Here is a 223-nt window from a genome sequence, read left to right as displayed (position 1 = left end):
GATGTATGTTGGTTATTGCAGTAGCAAGGCAATGTTGATTATTTGTGGAGTATTGTTCTATATATCGTCACTGAATGTGTAGGGGCAGGGGATATTCTATGTGTGGTTGTGTGTGTATATATGTGGTATGAAGATGTTATGATAGGGAGATGAAGTATTGCAGTCGTCATTCTAATGCTATTTGTGGCTGTTATTGTCGTTTATGGTGGTGGTAGTGGTGATA

The sequence above is a fragment of the Octopus bimaculoides genome, chromosome 17, assembly GCF_001194135.2.
Source record: "Octopus bimaculoides isolate UCB-OBI-ISO-001 chromosome 17, ASM119413v2, whole genome shotgun sequence".
In the NCBI taxonomy this organism is placed as follows: Eukaryota; Metazoa; Mollusca; class Cephalopoda; order Octopoda; family Octopodidae; genus Octopus; species Octopus bimaculoides.
The sequence above is the reverse complement of the archived record's forward strand: the minus strand, read 5'-3'. Positions refer to the sequence as shown.